Source organism: Tachyglossus aculeatus, chromosome 3 (genome assembly GCF_015852505.1).
Source record: "Tachyglossus aculeatus isolate mTacAcu1 chromosome 3, mTacAcu1.pri, whole genome shotgun sequence".
NCBI lineage: Eukaryota > Metazoa > Chordata > Mammalia > Monotremata > Tachyglossidae > Tachyglossus > Tachyglossus aculeatus.
The window spans coordinates 23,049,101-23,074,535 of NC_052068.1; the positions used below are offsets into that span (position 1 = coordinate 23,049,101).

General features: G+C 44.1%; 1 protein-coding gene and 1 non-coding gene across 2 annotated transcripts in view; both read right to left on the reverse strand.

Moving 5' to 3' along the window:
- The window catches only part of HPSE2 (heparanase 2 (inactive)), a 709,452-nt gene that overhangs the window by 557,061 nt on the left and 126,956 nt on the right, over positions 1 to 25,435 (reverse strand). The window lies entirely within an intron of this gene.
- Positions 12,335 to 12,472, reverse strand: LOC119926148. Its single transcript, XR_005450052.1, has one exon. It is a non-coding gene; the product is annotated as a small nucleolar RNA SNORA7 (small nucleolar RNA).

Genomic DNA, 25,435 nt, shown 5'->3' on the forward strand with positions numbered 1-25,435 from the left:
TCACTGATTTCTTAAATTAACCCTGGCCACACACTTTCTCCTCTATTGCCAACCTATTCACCCTACTTCAGTCTTGTCTATCTTGCCTCCAACCTCTCACCCACATCCTGCTGCTGGCCTGGAATGCCCTCCTTCTTCAGACAGATAATCCCTTCCCCACCTTGAAAGCCTTACTGTGGGCACATCTCCTCCAAAAGGCTTTCCCCTGCTAGGTCTTCCTTTTCTCTTCTCCCACTCCCTTCTGCATCTCCCTTTATTCACTCCTCCCTCAGCTCCCAGGACTTCTGTACATATCCATAATTTATTTATATATAGTAATACCTGTCTTCCTCTCTAGACTCTTTGCTCATTGTGGGCCAGGAATGTGTGTACCAACTCTGTAATTTTGTATTCTCCCAAGCGCATAGTACTGTGCTGCGCACACATGAAAATGCAATAAATATGATTGAATAATAGAAGCTGAGCCTTCAGCACAGCAACAAAACTGAAGACAGAAACCCAGAGACCACTCCCCAGGCCAGACATCCATTCAGTCGTATTTATTGAGCACTTACTGTGTGCAGAGCACTGTACTAAGCACTTGGGAAGTACAAGTTGGCAACATATAGAGACAGTCCCTACCCAACAGTGGGCTCACAGTCTAGAAGGGGGAGACAGACAACAAAACAAAACATATTAGCAAAATAAAATGGAATAGTAAATATTTACAAGTAAAATAAATAGAGTAATAAATCAGTACAAACATATATACAGGTGCTGTGGGGAGGGGAAGAAGGTAGGGCGGGAGGATGGGGAAGGGGAGAGGAAGGAAGGGGCTCAGTCTGGGAAGGCCTCCTGGAGGAGGTGAGCTCTCAGTAGGGCTTTGCAGGGTGCAGACATGCCAGTCCCCCTGCTATCTTCTAACAAGTAAAACCACATTTGGATCAGTATCAGTGTGGAACTGCTCTGCCAAGCCACAGTGTGCATTTCTGCCAGGGATGCTCAGTTTCAGTAATAATAACAATAATTGTGGTATTTGTTAAGTGATTACTGTGTGTCAGGCACTGTACTGAGCATTGGAGTGGGTACAAGCAAATTGGGTTGGACACAGTCACTGTCCCAGATGGGGCTCACAGTCTTAATCCCCATTTTACAGATGAAGGAACTGAGGCACAGAGAAGTGAAATGACTTGCCCAAGGCCACACAGCAGACAAGTGGTGGGGGTCAGGATTAGAACCCATTACCCTTTAACTCCCAGGCCCTTGCTCTGTCCTCTATGCCATGCTTTCAAGGATGCAGAAGAGGTGGGAGGGGCTTGCTGAAGTGATCCAACCTAGGGGTTAGCAGGGAGAGAAGAAAGGAGGAGGAGGAGGAGAGGGAAAGGGGCTAGATGGAGAGGATGGTGGGACCATTCATATCTAAGAAGAGAATAATAATAATGATCATATATATGAATGGTCCCACCATCCTCTCCATCTAGCCCCTTTCCCTCTCCTCCTCCTCCTCCTTTCTTCTCTTCTCTTATTCTAAGAAGAGAATAATAATAATGATCATATTTGCTAAGAGCTTACTACGTGTCAAGCACAGTTCTAAGCGCTGGGGTAGATACAGGCTAATAAAATTGGACACAGTCCCTGTCCCACATGGGACTCACAGTCTTAATCCCCATTTTACAGATGAGGTAACTGAGGCACTGCGAGGTTAAGTGACTTGTCCAAGGTCACACAGCAGATAAGTGGCAGAACCAGGATGAGAACCCAGGTCCTTCTGACTTCTAAGGACTCCACACATCCAACCAGTTGATGCCTTCAGTTCAAAGGTAAGACCCAAGACTTTTGGTATTTTTGCAGTTACTTGCTCAGTGCTTGATGGCCCATAGCAACTCTTATCATCGAGTGGAGCTTAGGTCAGTGCTCTGCACACAGTAGGAACTTAGTAAATACTACTACTATTTCTACTACTACTACTACTACTACCTTGGTCAAATTTCTGAGCCTTGGGTAACGTAAGTGCTGGGGAAAGGGCTAAAAGTCTGTTGAGCTTCTTAGTTAATTTTTATGTACAGTTTTCATTCAAACAACAGAACATAACCACGATGGTTAAACTGTATGCAGGAGAAGCAGTATAGTCTAGTGGAAAGACCCCAGGCCTGGGAATCAAAGGACCTGGTTTCTAATGCCTGCTCCATCATCTGCCTGTTATGTACCTTGGGCAAGTCACTTAACATGTCTGTGCCTCAGTTTCCCCATATGTAAAATGGGGATTCAGTGCCTATACTCCCTTCTTCTTAGACTTGGAACCCTATGTGGGGCAGGGACTGTGTCCGACCGTGTATCTACCCCAGTGCTTAGGAAAGTGTTTGACACATAGTAAATGCTCAGCAAATATGATAATGATGATGATGGTGATACTGATACAAAAAGAACCAAGTTAACAGCAAAGCCCAGAATTATTTTCTGAGGCTGCTTGTTTTAATTCATTTCTGTTCTTCCTTACCCTTCAGTTAAAAATACTTTTTTTCCCTGATCCTTTGGGTTCTTTCCACTGTCCACTGGGACATTTGTTAGGGTTTAACAAATATTAAGATTATATGAACTGTTCAGACTCAAGAGAGTAGGATTCAGGTCTTTGGAGAGAAGGTTCATTCCAGAGTGGCCATGAAATTACTAAGTGTAAGGCAGCATAGCTGACCTGGCCCTCACAAACTTGCTAATAACTCTTCTAATTCTGCTGGCCCAGGTCCATCCTCAGGTTGGAAAAAGGAGGATCTGTAGCCCATTGTGAAGACAAGATTGAATCCTGCCATGTCCTCTGGACTGTAAGCTCATTATTGGAAGGGAACATGTCTACCAACTCAATTGTCTGTGGTGTGGTGGATAGAGCCCAGGCCAGGGAGTTAGAAGGTAGAAGGTACATATTTATTACTCTATTTATTTATTTATTTATTCATTTTACTTGTACGTTTTCTATCCTACTTATTTTATTTTGTTGGTATGTTTGGTTCTGTTCTCTGTCTCCCCCTTTTAGACTGTGAGCCCACTGTTGGGTAGGGACTGTCTCTATGTGATGCCAATTTGTACTTCCCAAGCGCTTAGTACAGTGCTCTGCACATAGTAAGCGCTCAATAAATACGATTGATTGATTGATTGATTGATAGTGGGTTCTAATCCCATCTCCTCCTATCTGCTGTGTGACCTTGGGCAAGTCACTTCACTTCTCTGTGCCTCAGTTACCTCATCTGTAAAATGGAAATTGAGACTAAGTGCCCCACATGGGATAGAGTTCTCTGCACACAGTAAGCACTCAATAAATACGATTGAATGAATAGAGACTGTGCCCAACCCGATTTGCTTGTATCCATCCCAGGGTGGTACACTGGCTGGCACATAGTAAATGCTTAATAAATACCACAATTATTATTATTATTATTATTATTACTCAGTACAGTACTCTGCATACAGTAAGCACTCCTCCCCCTCCTCCCCCTCTCCATCCCCCCATCTTACCTCCTTCCCTTCCCCACAGCACCTGTATATATGTATATATGTTTGTACATATTTATTACTCTATTTATTTTACTTGTACATACCTATTCTATTTATTTTATTTTGTTAATATGTTTGGTTTTGTTCTCTGTCTCCCCCTTCTAGACTGTGAGCCCACTGTTGGGTAGGGACCGTCTCTATATGTCGCCAACTTGTACTTCCCAAGCACTTAGTACAGTGCTCTGCACACAGTAAGCGCTCAATAAATACGACATTGATTGAATGATAACGATGGAATCTGGCTTCATCAAATAGGCTTCCTCAAACTGCAGCCTGACCTCTTAGAAGGTTTCAAGAGCCTAGTGAACTTTTGAGACAGTGTTCTCTAATGGCTAGGAGGTCACTACCAGATGAAGCAACAAGCTGGTCGCCATGAGGTTTACATAATAATAATAATAATAATAATAATAATAATAATAATAATAATAATAATAATAGTGGTATTTGTCAAGCGCTTACTATGTGTGAGGCACTGTTCTAAGTGCTGGGGGGATACAAGGTGATCAGGTTGTCCCACTTGGGCCTCACAGTCTTAATCCCCACTTTACAGGTGAGGTAAGAGGCACAGAGAAGTTAAGTTGCTTGCCCAAGGTCACACAGCTGACAAGTGGCTGAGCTGGGATTCAAACCCATGACCTCTGAATCCCAAGCCCATGCTCTTTCCACTGAGCCATGCTGCTGCCCCCAAGTTCTTAGTTCTCTTCTCCTCTGGAACCCACAACAGAATATCCAATTGCCAGTGGCCACCCCATGACTTTAATTCTTGTACCCTGTCCATGATTGTGATGATTTGAAAGTAGGAGGGGAAAACAGAGTTTACAAGTCCTATCCAAAGCTCAAATTGTCCTTGGCCATCTAACAAACCTAGCCATTTCAAAGATTTTAGCTGTACCCTAAATGCAGGCAATGAGATATTATTGCCAGGGACTTCTGACCGCTGAAGGTTGTATTAAGGAAGGTGAAGACCTGGGGGCTGGAACCTTTTTGGTCCAAGACAGTGAACATATTCAAATATGACCTTAGACGGTTATTTGCTTCTTCTTAATTACAACAGGGAACACCAAGATCCTTAACCCATATAAAACTAATAATGATTGTGTATGAAAATAATTCATCTTTCCATGCCTTTTTCTCCACCTCTGCAAGTCATCCTGCTGGTCTTCACACCTTTTCTTTCTGGTTTCTCTAAGTGACATCCAGTGTCTCCTTTATTTTAGATTCAGACCTGTTGATTGTAGTCAGATCAGAAGGCAGGTGGAGGATTGGCTCTATGCCTTAGGTGGCAAACCCCTCAGACCCACTCACACACAGAGAAATAGCAAAGAATTGGAGAGGTACACCAGAGACACGAACACACAGAGAACCAAGATCTTAGTCTTTTTCCAGTATCTTCTCCCTTAACATGGCCCCTGCTTTAGCATTCATGAAAAGAGGGCAAAGTGGGAGAGAAAAGGGGAAAGGGGAGGCAAGAGGAAATGGCCTCAGCATCAGCAGCTTAGATGAAAATCCTTAGAGTTTTAAAGATGTCTTTTTTAATTTTTTTAGTGCTAAAACCCAGCAACGCACATTGGTTTGGAGAAAAGTATACAGTAGACCATTCCTAGATACATTCTTCTTGTCGTTGTTGGTTGCCTAATCTAGGATAGCTAACCTATCTCTAACTCACAAGGTATCTGCAATGAAATGAACAACTGATTCCACTGAAAGTCCTGTTCAGAGTCTGTGGTGGACAAAAATTCTCAAAAGAGCAGCATGTTGTGAAATTGGTCTTTGTGCCATTTCCACTGACTTACTTTCAAAGCTATGGCACTCAACCCAGAATTATCAAAAACATGGAAACTTTGTTCTTGGGTCCTTAGTCTGAGTTTGTCTGACTGTCTATATCACCACATATATCTAACTCTCACATAAGCACAGTCCTCTTAATTGTCACTTGACACTTCATAAATAAAACAGTTTGAAGGTGACCATTGGTCTGTTTTCCAGTGGATACTGCTGTGAGCTTGGAGCGCAACAGTGAGAAAGAGAGAAACAGCTGTTTCATCTACTCCACAGAAAAATATTTGCACAAAGTGTAATGTTTGGAAAATGTCTATAACCTGTTTCATGCTTTCTACAGATCATGAAACCAGCATTTCTGTTCCCTTTGCTAAACGAGACAGATGGAGAGAGGAAAAGGTCAGAAGAAAGAAAAGGAAAACTATGCACCAGTGGAAGAACGGGGAAGCCATGGAAGAGAAGGAGATGACAGATGAGAAAAACAAAACTAAATCAAACATTTAAGAATTTAAAATTGTCCCCCTCTTCACTCCCTCCTTTTATCCTCTTTCTCTCCTCCCTGCCCACTTAACGGACTCTTCTTGTCTTCATTTACATTCTCTTCCCTATTCTTCTCTCCAGGTAACCAAACCTGCTTACACTGTCTCCCACCTCTGAGGAATCATTAGTGTCATCCCCCTGCTTTTTATAATGGCATTTATTAAGCGCTTACTATGTGCAAAGCACTATTCTAAGTGCTGGGGGAGGGATACAAGGTGATCAGATTGCCCCACGTGGAGCTCACAGTCTTGATCCCCATTTTCCAGATGAGGTAACCGAGGCCCAGAGAAGTGAAGTGACTTGCCCAAAGTCACACAGCTGACAAGTGGTGGAGCCGGGATTTGAACCCATGATCTCTGACTCTAAAGCCCGGGCTCTTTCCACTGAGCCAAAGGTGCTTCTTCTCTCCACCTAACATGTCCCTCTCCATCCTTTGACTTTCAACGTCCTGCTGAAGACTCACCTTCCCCATGAAGCAATTTCAGATCCATCCTACCCCGCTGCGGCCATTCCAATCTCCAGCAATCCCCCTACCCCTGCTTCTTCTTCTTCCCACCTACCCAATTCACAGGACTTTCGTGTATATCTCTGAACACATGCAGTGGAAGAGTTAGGAAATTTGGGTCTCTAGATTGTAAGCTCTCACCCATACCCTGACTCTGGCCTGGAACTCCCTCCCTCTTTATATCAGACAGATAATCATTCATTCATTCATTCAATTGTATTTATTGAGCACTTACTGTGTGCAGAGCACTGTACTAAGCACTTGGGAAGTACGAGTTGGCAACATATAGAGACGGTCCCTACCCAACAGCTGGCTCACAGTCTAGAAATCACTCTCCCCACTTTCAAAGCCTTACTATAAAAGTATCTCCTCCAAGAGGCCTTCCCAACTAAGCCCTCATTTCCTCTTCATTCATTCATTCAATCATATTTATTGAGCACTTACTGCATGCAGAGCACTGTACTAAGCACTTGGGAAGTACAAGTTGGCAACATATAGACACGGTCCCTACCTAACAGCGGGCTCACAGTCTAGAAGGGGGAGACAGACAACAAAACAAAACATATTAGCAAAATAAAATAAATAGAATATGCAAATATGTACAAGTAAAATAGAGCAATAAATCTGTACAAACATATATACAGGTGCTGTGGGGAGAGGAAGGAGATAGGTTGGGGGGGGATGGGGAGGGGGAGAGGAAGGAGGGGGCTCAGTCTGGGAAGGCCTCCTGGAGCATCCTTGCACTAGGGTTAGAGAAGCAGCGTGGCTCAGTGGAAAGAGCCCGGGCTTTGGAGTCAGAGGTCATGGGTTCAAATCCCAGCTCTGCCAAGTGTCAGCTGTGTGACTTCGGGCCAGTCACTTAACTTCTCTGCACCTCAGTTACCTCATCTGTAAAATGGGGATTAAGACTGTGAGCCCCCCGTGGGACAACCTGATCACCTTGTAACCTCCCCAGCGCTTAGAACAGTGCTTTGCACATAGTAAGCACTTAATAAATGCTATCATTATCATTAGGGTTTGAAGCAGCGTGGCTCAATGGAAAGGGCACGGGCATAGGAGTCACAGGTCATGGGTTCAAATCCCGACTCTGCCAATTGTCAGCTGTGTGACTTTGGGCAAGTCACTTCACTTCTCTGTGCCTCAGTCACCTCATCTGTAAAATAGGGATTAAGACTGTTAGCCCCATGTGAGACATAGCCTGATTACCTTGTATCCCCCCCAGGGCTTAGAACAGTGCTTGGCATATAGTAAGTGCTTAATAAATGTCATCATTATTATTATTATTTTCATTTTATTCACCCCTTTCTCAGCCCCATTGTACTTATGAACATAGCCATAATTTAATTTATTTATATTAACATCTGTCTCCCCTATAGACAGTAAGCTCATTGTGGGCAGGGAATATGTCTACCAATTCTGTTGTACTCTCCCAAATGCTTAATATAGTGCTCTGCACACAATAAGCACTCAGTAAATACATTGATTGATTGTAATGTTGTGGGCAGGGAATAGATCTACCAAACCTGTTGTATTCTTGTCTCCCAAGTGCTTGATGCAATGCTCTGCACACAGTAAGTGCTCAATAAATGCCACTGATTGATTGATCTTGGTATTTTTGAAGTGTCCTATTTTTCTCCATGTCATTGGAACCTTCTTCTGGAAGGGACAGTACAACCTACCACTTTTGAATCAGTCAGTCAGTGGTATTTGTTGAGTACTTTCTCTGGGCAAAGTATTGTACTAATCGTTTGGAAAAATACAAGAATTTAAGTAGACAAGATCCCTGTCCTCAAGGAGCTTACAATCTCAGCCTACAATATCTAAAACTGTGCTGTGCATACAGTGGGTCCTCATACACATTATATTGCATAGTTGACTTTGTATTCCAAGATTCCACTTAAGATAACTGAGTCAGTGAGACTGTAAGCTCCCTGTGGGCTCATGTTTTCTAACTCCATTATATTCACCAAAATAATCTTGCTCTATATTCGGTAGGCATTTGATATGACCTCATTGCAAAAGTGGCAGATGCTTAACTGAAAATGAACTGTTTTTGAATTCATAAAGAAGAGTTAATGCCAAAACGATAAAAACACGAAAAAATTCCAAAAATACATGAATGATCCAAAAGTTCCTGACAAAGAGATTGCATCTCTTGAAGAATAAGTGAATTATTTTCTTCCTAGAATTAAAGGAATAGGGGACACTGTAGCAACACTTGTCAGTCAAGTCTTCTAGACTGTGAGCCCGCTGCTGGGTAGGGACCGTCTCTATATGTTGCCAACTTGTACTTCCCAAGTGTTTAGTCCAGTGCTCTGCACACAGTAAGCTCTCAATAAATACGATTGAATGAATGAATGAATTATAATGGTATTTGTTAAGCACTTACTATGTGCAAAGCACTGTTCTAAGCACTGGGGGGAATACAAGGTGATCAGGTTGTCCCACGTGGGGCTCACAATCTTAATCCCCATTTTACAGATGAGGGAACTGAGGCCCAGAGAAGTTAAGTGACTTTCCCAAAGTCACACAGCTGACAATTGGCGGAGCCGGGGTTTGAACCCATGACCTCTGAGTCCAAAGCCCGGACTCTTTCCACTAAGCCACGCTTCTTCTCTTAGCCAGTAAATTATATTTACTGAGCCCTCACTGTGTGCCCAGCACTGTACTAAGCACTTGGGAGAGTATGCTATAACAATAAACAGACACATTCCCTGCCCCCAACTTCTGAAGAGCTCTGAAATCGGAAGAGAAATGATGGCAAACTGTTATCACACTCATTCACACAGAGATCAAAAATTATTCATTCCGTCACCGCTGTTGTCTGCAAAACCTGCTTCAGGCTGAAAATGAACTGTTTCTGGATTCATAAAGAAGAGTTAATGCCAAAAAGATAAGTACATTTTCCTAAATAACACGAAAAAGTTCCAAAAATACATGAATGACTGCAGAGAAGGCGCCTATGAATCATCCCAGCCACAAGAGGGCGCTAGCAGATAGCTCTGTGCACAATGGAGAAAGGTGTGAAGTAGAGGCCCTTGCATAATAATAATAATAATAACAATAATAGCATTTATTAAGCACTTATTATATGCAAAGCACTGTTCTAAGCGCTGGGGAGGTTACAAGGTGATCAGGTTGTCCCACAGGGGGCTCACAGTCTTCATCCCCATTTTACAGTTGAGGTAACTGAGGCACAGAGAAGTGAAGTGACTTGTCCAAAGTCACACAGCTAAGTGGCAGAGCTGGGATTTGAACCCATGACCTCTGACTCCAAAGCCCATGCTCTTTCCACTGAGCCACGCTGTTCCTAGTGGGGCTTTGTAGTTTTGGTTTCATTCATTTCATTCAATCATACTTATTGAGCGCTGACTGTGTGCAGAGCACTGTACTAAGCGCTTGGGAAGTCACCTGGTCCTCCCTCCTTTCTCTGTACCCTAGTGTCCAGGATGGAGTCTGAAGCCCCAGGTGGGGCAAAACTCTGGAGTGGGGGCTGGCAGAGATGGTGTCCAGTTCACTGCCTCTGGCTCATCTCCCTGGGACAGGCTGTGCAGGACGATGGGCTTTGCGTTTCCCGGAAGCTGCCTCCCAGGAGCCTCCCCATTAAGATGTTATTTTGGTTCCTCTACTGATTCTTTTATTTATTTTCCATTCAACTGCACAGGTCCACTGTTTTCTCTAACACATGCTAAATTCTAATCTGGGTTCAAAATATTTCACGAAATGGACTCTGACCAAGTTCCATACGTTTCCCATAAATGCAGGGAAACGTACATCATTTTTTAAAAAGCCAAATAAAGGCCTATAAATAGACACACCCCCGAGCACCTTCTGGGAACTTGAACAAAAAATGCATGTGGTGAATTTTTTTTCTTCTTATTTTTTAATGCCATGAGTATCTTCAGCATTCTGTCCTCTAAACTAAGCTCATTGTGTGTTAGGGAATGTGTCTATCAACTTTGTCATATTGCTATATTGTACTCTCTCAAGTGCTTAGTACAGTGCTCCATATACAGTAAGTGCTCAGTATGATTAATTGATCTGAGCCTGCCTTTTGAATATAAATACAACTGTCCTTATTTTTCAAACACCACAGTATTATTTATAGTAATGTTTGTCTCCCCCTCTAGACTTCAAGCTCGCTGTGGGCAGGGAATATGTCTGTTCATTGTTGCATTGTATTCTCCCAAGCACTTAGTACAGTGCTCTACACACAGTAAACACTTAATAATTACAATTGACTGACACCACTGACAGTGAAATTCACCTATAAGTGTGTGTGTGGCTGAAAAGATCAGTGCAGGGCCCAATGTTTTGACTACATTGGTTGTCCCTAATTGTGCTTTCATGCTTAATGTTGTAATAATAATAATAATAATAATAATAGCATTTATTAAGTGCTTACTATGTGCAGAGCACTGTTCTAAGCACTGGGGAGGTTACAAGGAGATCAGGTTGTCCCACAGGGGGCTCACAGTCTTCATCCCCATTTTACATATGAGGGAACTGAGGCACAGAGAAGTTAAGTGACTTGCCCAACGTCACACAGCTGACAAGTGGCAGAGCCAGGATTCAAACCCATGACCCCTGACTCCAAAGCCCGTGCTCTTTCCACTGAGCCACGCTGCTTCCTGACACTTTTTTCTTTTGCCTCTCATTGCTTCCTAATATTCCACACCTCACATAGCAGCTGCCCCTTTCCTGACACCCATCACCTCTAGATCGTAAGTTCCTCCTCAAGGCTGCAAGCTCCTTGTGGGCAGGCAAAGTGTCTATCAACTCTGTAACACTGTACTCTCCCAGGGCTCAGTAAGCGCTCAATAAATACTACTGACTGATTGATCCTCCACCAAGATCTGTCCTCTGTTTCCAACTTGCCCAAAGTCTATTCTCCCTGGCAGTTTCTGATAATAAGGTTACACCCAATTTTCTTACTGTATTCCAGACAGGGCAGATGTTTTATAAGCTCTCCTCTGCTCATAATTGACAGTTATAGTCATATACATAAACTGGTTAATCAAACAAGAACTTCTGTTTACAGATTTTTACATCACGCAACAGAGGAGTCAGAGAAGCCTTCCTCTCTTCTCCAGCAACACTCTTGAGCGCAGAATAAGAGCATCACCAAGAAGCCCTCACAATGGAAGCTGTTCAGCCACTCCCCGGGAAAACTTCTGAAGCATTTGGCTTGCAGTTCAATAATTTGCAAAGCTGTTCTCATGGACAGAAATCAGGAGACTCTTCATCCCTCCCTCTTTCTCTCTCTCCACACTCACTAATATTCATTCAGTTACATAGACATATCGACTCCCACTGGAACTCATTATAAGATGCTTCATAACATAAAAGTTTGTATTTAATCAATTATATTTAATGAGCACTTTCTGTTTGAAGAGTGCTGTACTAAGCACTCGTGAGAGTACAACAGAGCTGGTAGATACTAAGCGCTTGGGAAGTACAAATTGGCAACATATAGAGACAGTCCCTACCCAACAGTAGGCTTACAGTCTAAAAATTCATAAATTATGTGGGGCTGAGAGAGGGGTGAATAAAGAGAGCAAATCAGGGTGATGCAGAAGAGAGTGGGAGAAGAGGAACTGAGGGCTTAGTCGGGGAAGGCCTTTTTGAGGAGATGTGCCTTCAGGTTGAAAAGTAGACTGAAAAGAGTCTGGCACTGGAAATCAGAAGACCCAAGTCTAGTCACATCTCTGACACTTGCCTCTATGTGACCTTGGGCAAGTCACTTTAACTTGTCTGTCTTGTCTTACATGTCGAGTCACTTCCGAACCATAGCGGCACCACGGACACATCTCTCCCGGAATGCCCCGCTCTCCATCTGCCATGGTTCTGGTAATGGATCCATAGAGTTTTCTTGGTAAAAATACAGAAGTGGTTTAACATGGTGGCCTTCCATGCTGTAAACTCGAGTCTCCGCCCTCGACTGTCTCCCATGCCGCTGCTGCTGCCCAGAATGGGTGAGTTTTGACTTGTAGCCGATTGCCTTCCACTTGCTAGCCACTGCCCAAGCTAGAAATGGAATGGGTAGGCCTCTGCTTGACTCTCCCTCCAAAAGCCGAGATTGGTAGAGTACTGGAAACTCTCCAGGTGTGACCCTGAGAGGGGGACCTTCTCTGTACCTCAGTTACAATGGAGATAGAAAGTGTGTTCTCCCTCCCTTTAGGGTGGCAAGCCCTGTTTCGGTCAGGGCCTGTGTTAAATCAGAATATCTTGTATCTAGTCCAACACTTGGCACAAAGAATGTGCCATCATTACTATCATCATCATTGCACTGAATCAGTGCATAACTGCACTTATCCTTGGGCAGAGGCACCTTGAGGCCAGAGAAAGGCTGGGCATGGAAGATGGCTGGGATAATAATAATAATAATATTGGCATTCATTAAGCGCTTACTATGTGCAAAGCACTGTTCTAAGTGCTGGGGAGGTTACAAGAAGATCAGCTTGTCTCACAGGGGGCTCACAGTCTTAATCCCCATTTTACAGATGAGGGAACCGAGGCCCAGAGAAGTGAAGTGACTTGCACAAAGTCACACAGCAGACAATTGGCAGAGCCAGGATTTGAACCCATGACCTCGGAGTCCACAGACTGTGCTCTGTCCACTGAGCCATGCTGCTTCTCATGTCAGAAGTAAGTGTAATTTCCTGCCATCTTAACCAGCTTCCTCACCAACATCATTATCAGCACCCCTGGCATTCCTGGGACCAATGTCCCAAGCTCCTTGAGGGCAGGGATTGTGACTACTTACTCTATTGAACTCTCCCAAATGCTCAGTATGCACAGCATAAATGCTAAAAAATGCTTCAGATTGACTGATAGACGTGCAAACATTTTTCAACCCCTCTCCCTGCCTCCCTTCTAGACTGTGAGCCCGTTGCTGGGTAGGGATTGTCTTTGTTGCTGAATTGTACTTTCCAAGTGCTTAGTCAAGTGCTCTGCACATAGTAATTGCTCAAGAAATACGATTGAATGAATGAGTGAATGAATTCATTCAATCATGTTTATTGAGCGCTTACTGTGTGCAGAGCACTGGACTAAGCGCTTGGAAAGTACAAGTTGGCAACATATAGAGACGGTCCCTACCCAACAGTGGGCTCACAGTCTAGAATGAATGCTCCAAGGACTTTTTCCCCACCCAGTGACAACCCAAGGAGGGAAAGATTTGTTCCTGCAGATGGCTGGCACCTGCTGCGTCTTCCAATTCCAGCTCCACTTACTTTTTACTGTCTCAGAGCTGAGCTCCGTGGCAACAGTAGCAGCACCAGCCGGGTCTGAAATCGTCCCTGAAACAAGCCAGGGAAAGCTCAGCCACTACTCACTTTCTAAAGGTCCACCGCTGTCTGGCAAGGGCCTGAAATACTGTGGACTCACTCTTTATACAGTAGGCTTTGGGCTCACAGCTCTACATTAAAGTAGGCTCACAGGTATGGCTCGATGGAAAGAGGACGGGCTTTGGAGTCAAAGGTCAGGGGTTCAAATCCCGGCTCTGCCAATTGTCGGCTGTGTGACTTTGGGCAAGCCACTTCACTTCTCTGTGCCTCAGTTACCTCATCTGTAGTATGGGGATTAAGACTGTGAGCCCCTCATGGGACAACCTGATCACCTTGTAACCTCCCCAGTGCTTAGAATAGTGCTTTGCACATAGTAAGTGTTTAATAAATGCCATTATTATTATTATTATTATTGAATGCCCCTTCTAGAAAAATCAAAAGATTATAGGGGGGTTGACTTGTGGAATCGAACTGGCTAAGAGGCTCGGGGTGGAGGTGGGGTTGTGAAGTGAATGAAATGGGGGGGACCCCCTATCACTGCAGGGCATGAGTGCACTGTACTTGAGGGGAAGCAGAACAGCTAGATATAAATCTCCATCCTAGGTGATTGCACCCAAGGACAAAATCAATTCCTTATGGACCTCACAGCAGGGGTCTGGTCCTGGAGGAGATAGAGGGGTGGTGTGGAGGTTGGGGGGGAAGGGTAGAGAGTGGGAGGACAAGGGGTTAAGGAGCTCCGGTGCTCCTGCCACATATAACACCCCAGGGCTTACAGCACGCACATTAATAATAATAATAATGGCATTTGTTAAGCACTTTGTACAAAGCACTGTTCTGAGCACTGCGGGGGGGGGGGGGGGATACAAGGTAATCTGGTTGTCCCAATGGGGCTCACAGTCTTCATCCCCATTTTACAGATGAGGTAACTGAGGCTCAGAGAAGTTAAGTGACTAGCCCAAGGTCACACAGCAGACGTGTGGCTTCTTCTAGACTGTGAGCCCACTGTTGGGTAGGGACTGTCTCTAAATGTTCCCAACTTGTACTTCCCAAGCACTTAGTACAGTGCTCTGCACACAGTAAGCGCTCAACAAATACGATTGAATGAATGAATGTGGCAGTCGGGATTAGAACTCATGACCTCTGACTCCCAAGTCCAGGCTCTTTCCACTGAGCCATGCTGCTTCTTCCATTATGAACTATAGTCATAGTGTCTGGCAAGCCAGATGGGTGCTTTTTATATGGTACTTTTTATGCGATTACTATATGCCGGGCACTGTACTAAGCACTGGGGGAAATACAAGCTAATTGAGTTGGACAAAGTTCCTGTCCCTCTTGGTGCTCACATGGTAACTGAGGCAGAGAGAGGTGAAGTGACTTGCCCAAGGTCACCCAGCAGGTAAGTGGCAGAGCTGAGATTAGACTATAGGTCCTTCTGATTCCCAGGCCCGGGCTTTATCCATTAGGCCATGCTGCTTCCCTAACTTTTTCTTGCTCTCTTTTCTAATGAGCACCAAGAGAGTAGATTTAGGCCCTTAAATGAGAGCCGAGTGCTCCTGGAATCAGACATTTCCATAAGTGCATGGGCTTTGTCATGGCTGTTTGGCTGCTGGCTCATAAAGTCAGCCTTATGTTGGCTATCCCACATATTTACCTTTGTTTTTAATTGCTAATTGACTGAACACTGTGTGCTGGTCAACTCCCACATTAAAGAGCTCAGTCAATCAATCGTATTGTATTTACTGAATGCTCACTGTGTGCACCACACTATACTAAGTGCTTGGGAGAGCACAACATAAAGTTGGTAGACATATTCTGTGGCAGAACCCCAGCTCTGTGCATTCCTACAGAAATAATACAACACACGTATAACAAGGAGGAGGAGGATGTGAAGCGTGGGTCATGGCTACCCATTTTTCATATATTCCTGCATGTGTTTCCACACTTCACCTGTGACAAGCATATGGACAGCTCATCGGCCTTCCTGTCCCTCCCACTGAGGATGAAATGGGTAAATGGCAGGGGTGACTCTGGGAAGATCTGATTACGATTCCAGAAAGCTTCTATTTCAAAACTGAGGATAAAAGTCCTGCACGAGCCCAGGAAAGTGACAGGAAATCTCAGATAGTAGCTACAGGCTGGATTTAGATCTGGATCCATCTACTGGACTAGAAGTAATATTTACTGAGTGCGCATTTGGTGCAACACACTGTACTAAATGCTTGGGAAATACAAAGCAGTGCGACATATTCCCTGCTCACAAGGGGATTACATGTTATTCTTATTATTATCATTATTGCTAAGGCATTGGGGAGTATTATTTATTCAAACACATGTGCTTCCTTCTCATCTTACATACTTATCAGACTTCTAGTCACCTCCATTCTTAGTAATGCCTTAAGGTCCACTATCAACCTGACAGTCAATGAAGTTCCTTGAAGAATAAGGAAGGGCCTTTGGCCCTGAAGAGAATGTATCCCAGTGCTCCTCCCAAAGCGCTCAACTCTATTAGCATAATGAATACTGTAGAAGGGCCTTCAACGGTTGAATGCTCTCATCCAAAGATTTTACCAGTTATGAATTTTACAAATAACTCAATGAGAAAATATGTTTCCTCTTGGCTGAATGCAAATGCAGAAAGTGAATAAACTCAGCAGTGTTCAGAGGCTAGAAAAAGTCTCCCGCTGGGTGATGTACAGAAAGGAGATGGAACATGCTGGGTAGCAAATCTATTAAAAGGAAAGTTCTGTCCAAGAGACCTAGACTAGTACAAGGAAAGACAAGTGCCCTATAATTAGGGGTTACACCCATTAGCTTTAGCTAAAGGCTTCCCAGCTTCCTCTGAGTCCATGATGTCCAGATATTTCCATTTCACACACTATTAAACAAAGCTTAGAAGCAAAATTTGGGATTAGGGAGTATAAACAAATCAAACGACTACCTCATAAAAAAGAAACACTTGCCAATTTAGAGTGACACACATCATTCTCCACTTAAAGGAGTTTAGAACATTCCCTCACCTGAGATGTAGCTAATCATAGTCAATTCATAAAAGTAACTGCCCTTGTTACAAACACCAATCTTGTCAATTTCTAAATAGATCTGTTTTCTGACTGAAGACCAATATTTTTTTTGTCCTGTTCTTTTAAATTCTGGATGCCTACTCTCTGGACCACTGCCTTGTTTTGGTGGTCCTTGGTTTGGATGCTAGATACAATTGCACTGCTCACTCTGCATGGGGGTGGGGAGACTAGAAAAGGGGACGTAAGCATTGTCTGCCTTCTCAACATCAAAACCAGAACACCAGAGGACCATTTTGGGTGAACTGTAATAATACTTTATGCATAAACAATATGGTAGGGTATGTCAACCCAGGATGGCTCTTTGTAGTCATTTTTTTAATGGTATATGTTATGCAATTACTATGTGGCAAGCACTGTTCTAAACACAGATAGATCAGTCAGGTCGGAAATTGTCCCTGTCCCACATGGGGCTCAGAGTTTAATAGGTGGGAGAATCCCCATTTTACAGTTGAGGAAACTGAGGCACCGAGAAGTTAAGTGACTTGCCTAAGAGCACACAGCAGGCAAGTGGCAAAGCGAGGATTAGAACCCAAGTCCTCTGACTCCCAGAGTTGGGCTCTTTCTATTAGGATACTCTGATTCCCATATTTGCCCTGAGCTTTTTCCACTAGGATACACTGATTCCCATATCTGCCCACATAGAGAGGTCCTCTCCATCATTAAACAGAATACAAAAGACAGTGATCAATTTGTGTGTGCGGATGCATACATAGATACACAAAGCATATAAACACACAAACACACAGATATTCAATCATATTTATTGAGCGCTTACTGTGTGCAGAGCACTGTACTAAGCGCTTGGGAAATACAAATCAGAAACAGATAGAGATGGTCCCTACCCAACAGCGGGCTCACAGTCTAGAAGAGGGAGACAGACAACATATATATAAGCCCACTGTTGCGTAGGGACCGTCTCTATATGTTGCCAACTTGTACTTCCCAAGCACTTAGTACAGTGCTCTGCAAACAGTAAGTGCTCAATAAATACAATTGAATGAATGAATGAATGAATATGCACACATATATAAACATGCATACATATAAAATCATCAGGGACTGATTGTTCTTCTATTCTCCAAAAATATTGTTCTGAAAATCCTGAATTAAAGTGATGGAGAAAATCAGTAGGCATTCCTGGCTTTTAGAAAATGCCAGTCACAGTCTGTTTAATTCAGGGCAGTGTTTTATGGTCTGGGTTTGACAACATTCCCATTTCTGGGAGGAATGAACCAAACACGTGCACCACCATGTTAGGGAGAAAACGTGAAGTGCTCCTTCCAAGCAGGTGCAGCCGATTATCTGCAGCAAATTCTCGGCCTGAAAAACTTTTATTTTCTTCACAAAGTTTAAGAGCACTAAAAACTCCCAGATAATGGGAAGTCCCTGAGCTCTTTCGGAAGTGTTTTCTCATGCTCCGGACCTGGGGTGACAGCTGCTTCTTTGTAGCTATGGGGAGTTGTGGTTTTCCATTTGTGAAAATTCAAGTGAAATCTATCATTTTGGGGAGAGAGAGGAGGTCCTGGGCTGCTCAAATAGCTTTACAGGTTGAACATTTGGAACCGATTCAAGACACCAATCAGTGGTGGGATATGGGGAAATATTTAACTCTCTAAGAAACAGTTTATAAAATAAGCTGTTGCTCAGCTTGATGACTATTTTGGTATTGCCTAATGACGCACATCGGAGCCAGACACCTCGGAGATCTCTCAAGAGGTGCAGTTTGAAGACCTGGTTACATAACATGCTCTCCATTGGACATGATTTCTGGGTAGAAATTCTTGATCTGAAAATTCAAACGGAGTACCAACAAAGTGCAACTTCCCAAAAATCCACTGCAAATTCACCCATTTCTTTATTTCAGAGCCAGGGGAAGAGATTGTAAACAAGATGGTAATACTGGGCCTGAACCCGTAGGTTTCTTCAGCTTCAAGAAATGGAGGTTCCAGGAAGTAGTCCCTTGGCAGGTACTGTGATGGAGCAGTTTCATGTACAAGACAGAACAGCTGATGGATTGTGAGTGAAACACTAGTACAACCAAGTCCATTTGAAAGCCAGGAAAGGCCAATTTAAGCTACTTAGTCCATCTTTGGTCATTACTCCGTACAGATGTTGGTTTCCATTTGTTAATGGGCCACTTTTTCCTTTGCTTCTCTTCAAATTCATCAGGGAATATTCATTTCAATCACTTCTGAAAATATATCTGTTTCCACATTATGAAATACCCAATGCTACGCTCAAATTCTCATGTCCACTAGTTTAGAAAAGAGGCAAAGATCGCCCTGCAAATATCTGAGGACAGCTAGTTTAAGTGGCACACTCACAGTAGCTGAGGAAATTAAAGTAGCAGTGTACCTCAGTGGATAAACAACAGACCTGGGAATCAGAAGGACCTGATTTCTCAACCCGGCTCTGCCCCTTGTCTGCTGTGTGACCTTGGGCAACTCACTTCACTTCTTTGTGCCTCAGTTACCTCATCTCTAAAAGGGGGATTATGACTGTGATTAAGGTGGACTGTGTCCAATCTGATTACCTTGTATCTACCCCAGTGCTTAGGCCAATGCTTGACACATAGTAAGCACTTAACAAATACTGTAATACCATAATACCATAGTGTCCTAAGCACTGAGGAACAGGACAAGATAATCAGATCAGACACCGTCTCTATCTCATGATGGTCTCCCTGTCTAAGGGAGAGGAGGAATAGTAATAACAACAATGATAATAATAATTGTGGCATTTGTTAAGTACTTACCATGTAGACCTGTTTTTTCACTGTCCAGCTTTGGGGAACCATACATTGTCACTGGAAACACCACAGAGTTGATAATTTGTATTTTTGTGGCGATAGTTTACATCAGCAGCGTGGCTCTGAGAAGCAGCATGAAGCAGTAGAGAAGCAGCGTGGCTCAGTGGAAAGAGCAAGGGCTTTGGAGACAGAGGGCATGGGTTCAAATCCTGGCTCCACCAACTGTCAGCTGTGTGACTTTGGGCAAGTCACTTAACTTCTCTGGGCCTCAGTTACCTCATCTGTAAAATGGGGATTAAGACTGTGAGCCCCCCCGTGAGACAACCTGATCACCTTGTAACCTCCTCAGCACCTAGAACAGTGCTTTGCACATGGTAAGCACTTAAATGCTATTATTATTATTGTTATTATTATTGTGTGCCAGGCACTGTACGAAGTGCTGAGGTGGATACAAGCAAATTGGGTTGGACACAGTCCCTGGCCCACATGGGGCTCACAGTCTCAATCTCCATTTTACAGATGAGGTAACTGAGGCACAGAGAAGTGAAGTGACCTGTCCAAGGTCACACAGACACAGCAGACAAGTGGCATAGCCATGATTAGAACCCATGACCTTCTGACTCCAAGGCCGGTGCTCTATCCACTACACCACGCTACTTCTGCATAGATAATGAATCTCAATTTTACAAATGAAGACACTGAGTCACAGAAAAAGGTAAGTGACTTAAGGTCACACATCAGGCAAGTGGCAGAGCCAGGATTAGAACCCAGATCACCTGACTCCCAGGCTCATGCTCTTTTCACTAGGCCATGTTGCTTCTCTCATTTGTGCCGTTCCAGTCCTATCTGTGCAGTCCTATATTTGATGACACTTTTTTTAATGGTATGCATTAAGTGCTTACTATGTGTCAAACACTGTTCCAAGCGCTGGGGTAGGTATAAGTTAACTGGCAAAAACTCCTCACTCTCGACTTCAAGGCTGTCCATTACCTCGCCTCCTCCTACCTCTCCTCCCTTCTTTCCTTCTCCAGCCCAGCCCGCACCCTCCGCTCCTCTGCCTCTAACCTCCTCACTGTGCCATGTTCTCGCCTGTCCCGCCGTCAACCCCCAGCCCACATCCTCCCCTTAGCCTGGAATGCCCTCCCTCTGTACATCCGCCAAGCTAGCTCTCTTCCTCCCTTCAAAGCCCTACTGAGAGCTCACCTCCTCCAGGAGGTCTTCCCAGATTGAGCCCCCCCATTCTGCTCCCCCTCCCTATCTCCCCCGCCCTACCTCCTTCCCCTCTCCACAGCACCTGTATATATGTTTGTACAGATTACTCTATTTTACTTGTACATATTTACTATTCTATTTTATTTTGTTAATATGTTTTGTTTTCTATCTCCCCCTTTTAGACTGTGAGCCCGCTGTTGGGTAGGGACTGTCTCTATATGTTGCCAACTTGTACTTCCCAAGCGCTTAGTACAGTGCTCTGCACACAGTAAGCGCTCAATAAATACAATTGAATGAATGAATAAATGAACTGGGTTTAATGATGTTATCTGTTAAGTGCTTACTATGTGCCAAGCACTGTTCTAAGCATTGGGGTAGATAAAGGGTAATCAGGTTGTCCCACATGGGGCTCACAGTTTTAATCCCCATTTTTGACTTGCCCAATGTCACACAGCCAAAAAGTGGTGGAGCCGGAATTAGAACTCATGACCTCTGACTCCCAAGCCCATGCCCTTTCCACTGAGCCATGCTGCTTCTCTGTTTGGTACTGTCCCTGTTCCACACGGGGTTCAGAGTCTAAGTAGGAGGGAGATGAGGAGAACTGAGGCACAGCGAAGTTAAGTGGTTTGCCCAAGGTCACACAACAAGCAATTGGCAGAACTAGGATTAGAACCCAGGTCATCTGATTCCCAGGCCTGTGCTTTTTCCACTAGGCCAAGAATCTTACAAAGGGACTCAAAGCTCACCAATGATCACCTTCTTGCCAAATCAACCAGTTTCTACTCAATCCTAATCCTCTTCAATCTCTTAGCTGACTTTGACACTGTGGACCACCCCCTTCTCCTGGAAAAGTTTTCCAGCCTTGGCTTCATTGACACTGTCCTCTCCTGGTTCTCCTCTTATCACTCTGGCCGTTCACTCTCAGTGTCCTTTGTGAGCTCCTCTTCTGCCTTCCAATCCCTAACTGTGGGGGTCCCTCAAGGTTCAGTTCTGGGTCCGCTTCTATTCTCCATCTACACCCACTCCCTTGGAAAACTCATTCGATCCGGTGGCTTCAAGTACCACCTTTATGCAGATGATGCCCAAATCTACATCTCCAGCCCCGATCTCTCTCCCTCTCTGCAGTCTCACATTTCCTCCAGCCTTCAAGACATCCCTACTTGGATGTCATGGAGGCCTTCCCAGACTGGCTTGGCAGAGAACAACATAGTAGGGTTGATTGACATAAACTCCACCCACAAGGAGCTTACAGTCTAGAGTGGGAGACAGATGTTAAAATCAATTACAGATATAGGAAATGGGAGAGTGTAGGTATATGACACATGTACACAAGGAGAAGCAGCATGGCTCAGTGGAAAGAGCCCGGGTTTGGGAGTCAGAGGTCATGGGTTCGAATCCCGGCTCTGCCACATATCTGCTGTGTGACCTTGGGCAAGTCACTTAACTTCTCTGAGCCTCTTTTCCCTCATCTGTAAAATGGGGATTAAGTCTGTGAGCGCCACATGGGACAACCTGATCACCTTGTACCCTCCCAGCACTTAGAACAGTGCTTTGCACATAGTAAGCACTTAAATGCCATTATTATTATTATTATTATTATTATTATTATGTGTGGGGCTACATGAGAAGTGAATAATAAGCACTTAAGAGGTAATAGATCCATATGCATAGCTGACACAGAAGAGGAGGGCATTAGGAAAAGTGAGGGCCTAGTCAGGCAAGGCATCTCGGGGGAAATGTGATTTTAGGATGGCTTTGAAGGTGGGGAGAGAGGTGGTCTGTCTAATGTCAGGAGGGACAGTTCATTCATTCATTCAATCATATTTATTGAACGCTTACTGTGTGCAGAGCACTGTACTAAGCACTTGGGAAGTACAAGTTGGCAACATATAGAGACGGTCCCTACCCCACAACGGGCTCACAGTTCCAGGCCAGTGGGAGGACTTGGCCAAGAGGTCAGTGGTGAGACATGGAGATTCAGGGTCAGAGAATAGGTTGGTAGAGGAGTGAAATGTGCAAGCTGGTTTACAGATCAGTGAGGTTAGGTGTGGTGGAGGGGCGGGCAGGGAGGGAAGAGCTGATTGAGCAAGCACCTTAAAGTCAATGGTAAGGAGGTTCAGCTTGCTGCAGAGGTTGATAAGCAACCATAGGAGGTATTTGAGAAGTGGAAAGATATGGACTGAATAGTGTTTTCTAGAAAATGATCTAGGCGGCAGAATGAAATATAATAATAATAATAATCGTGGTATTCGTTAAGCACTTGCTGTGTGCCAGGCACTGTACTAAGCACTGGGGTGGATAGCAGCAATTCAGGTTGGACACAGTCCCTGTCCCACATGGGGGCTCCCAGTCTTGACCACCATTTTACAGATGAGGTAACTGAGGCACAGAGAAGTGACTTGCCCAAAGTCATACAGCAGACAAGTGGCATATGGACTGGAGAAGTGAGGAACAGGCACTGTTCCCATGACATCAGGTATTCCAAGGATAGGATAATGAAACATAGAGCAGCAACTGAAGATCCTGTGATATGGCACTGTTTTCTAAAGTGCTAGAGTTCTGCTACTCTGTGTATTATTTTCCATAAATTTTTGTATTGATTCCAGAGGCCCTAGTTCTAAGTTTGGCCAATAAATAAAGAGCAATACATGCCACCTGAGGCCATTGTCATCAAACCCAACCTGCAGAAGGTGACTTACCAAACAGATTTTTAAATGAATCAATTTAATCACACCCTAAGTTAGGAGGGACCTGCATCCCAAAGGACACACACACACACACACACACACACACACACACACAACACAAAGAGCCAGTGGAATGGAGGCTTAATATCCAACCTCTTCCCCTCACAGAATGGACGACCTTCAAACCAGGAAGGTCTCAAATGCAAATGTTTTGTTGTCTGTCTCCCCCTTCTAGACTGTGAGCCCGTTGTTGGGTAGGGATTGTCTCTATAAGTTGCTGATCTGTACTTCCCAAGTGCTTAGTACAGTGCTCTGCACACAGTAAGTGCTCAATAAATACGATTGAATGAATGAATGAAGTCTGGAGGCTGGATGAAGTGATCGGTATTCATTCATTCATTTAATTGCAGTTGTTGAGCGCTTACTGTGTGCAGAGCACTGTATTAAGCGCTTGGGAAGTACAAGTTGGCAACATATAGAGATGGTCCCTACCCAACAACGGGCTCACAGTCTAGAAGAGGGAGACAGACAACAAAACAAAACATGCGAAAAGGGGTCAAGTCATCAGAATAAATAGAAATAAAGCTAGATGAACATCATTAACAAAATAAATAGAATAGTAAATATGTACAATAGGTAGGGAGAGCCTAGCCTATCTTGTCCAGAGGATGATCCGCCCAGGCATCACATGACCACTGCAGCCCCATGAGTCAGATGATGAGTCAGAAGAGCACAACTACCCACCTAGTCCTCAGTCCTACCCATCTAATAATAGCTATAATAATAATCGTGAGGATGATATTGAATGAATGAGGTTGAGAAATGAGGATTGAATGAATGAATGAATGAATATTTGGTACGAGCTTACTATGTGCCAGGCACTGTACTAAGCACTAGGGTGGATACAAGCAAATCGGGTTGGACACAGTCCCTTTCCCACATGGGGCTCACAGTCTTCATCCCTATTTTACAGATGATGCAACTGAGGCCCAGAGAAGTGAAGGGACTGTTCAAGGTCACACAGCAGACAAGCAGCAGAGCTGGAATTAATGATGGTATCTGTTAAGTGCTTACTATGTGTTAAGCACTGTTCTAAGCACTGGGGTAGATACAAGCCTAACAGGTTAGATACAGTCCCTGCTCCATGTGAGGTTCACAGTCAATCTCCATTATACGGATGAGGTAACTGAGGCACAGAGAAGTTAAGTGACTTGCACAAGGTCATACTGCAGACAAGTGGCGGAGCCAAGATTAGAATGCAGGTCCTTCTGACTCTCAGGACCATGCTCTACCCACTAGGCCACAACTGGGGGAAACAATTGTCCATTTGGATACATGCACGTACACAAGCACGCCCCTAACACACCCACCCTCCCTACAATACAAGCTTCTCCCCTTCCTGTCTCTTTCCTTTTTCACACATGCACAAACAGTCACGTCGTCATATGAGACAAGTGAGCATTGAATATTAGGGGTAAAAAAAACAGATGTTTTCCAATTTTCCTTCAAACAACCATATTTTACATACAGTTCTTCAATGGATTTATAGCCAATGAAGGGATGTTACTACATTAGCTCATGGAGGGGGGGGAATGATAAAAACTGGAAAGGAAGAGTCAGACAAGGCAAAAAGAGGCTATCCAGAAGGCTGCAATTGGAGAAGCATGACAAATGGGCAGCACAGTTTTAGAAAGCCCCGACAGAAAGGCAGATTGCCTGCCTGGGAGTGAGTCTCCACAGCTGGGCCATCGCACACACCATCTGGTATTTTTTAAATCTGCTTTCCCCAGGTGATCTGATTCTTGGAGTGCCCGGGGAGAAGAGAAAAGGAGGGATTGGAAGACTCAGACCCAATGCTCCCCTAATTAGTTAATGGAATCTTGTTTGAATCAGTTTCAGCTTCTCCTCCAAATCTGCCTCTTGGTTCTTTTTTTTCTTTCCAGCAGAGAGTTGCAGAGTTGAAGTTTAACTCCTAAAAATCTTTCTTCATAAAGTTAGAAGCCACGATCCTTGGCACAGTGGCCCAAAGCAGTGGTGAAGGGATCATTTATGGTCTAAACACCAAGGGC